Source organism: Montipora capricornis, chromosome 14, assembly GCF_036669925.1.
Source record: "Montipora capricornis isolate CH-2021 chromosome 14, ASM3666992v2, whole genome shotgun sequence".
Lineage (NCBI taxonomy): Eukaryota > Metazoa > Cnidaria > Anthozoa > Scleractinia > Acroporidae > Montipora > Montipora capricornis.
The window spans coordinates 5444247-5444466 of NC_090896.1; positions in this window are offsets into that span (position 1 = coordinate 5444247).

Here is a 220-nt window from a genome sequence, read left to right on the forward strand (position 1 = left end):
TTGTCCGCTCACGGAGCTAGCCCTATAATAATAATAATAATAATAATAATAATAATAATAATAATAATAATAATAATAATAATAATAATAATAATAATAATAATAATAATAATAATATGCTTCGAAAAAGACCGAATTTCCCGCCGCCATTTTTCAGCTTGTTCGTATCATTCTCCCGCGGGTTTATAAACTCGCCCCAGGCTTCATGAACCGAACAAAA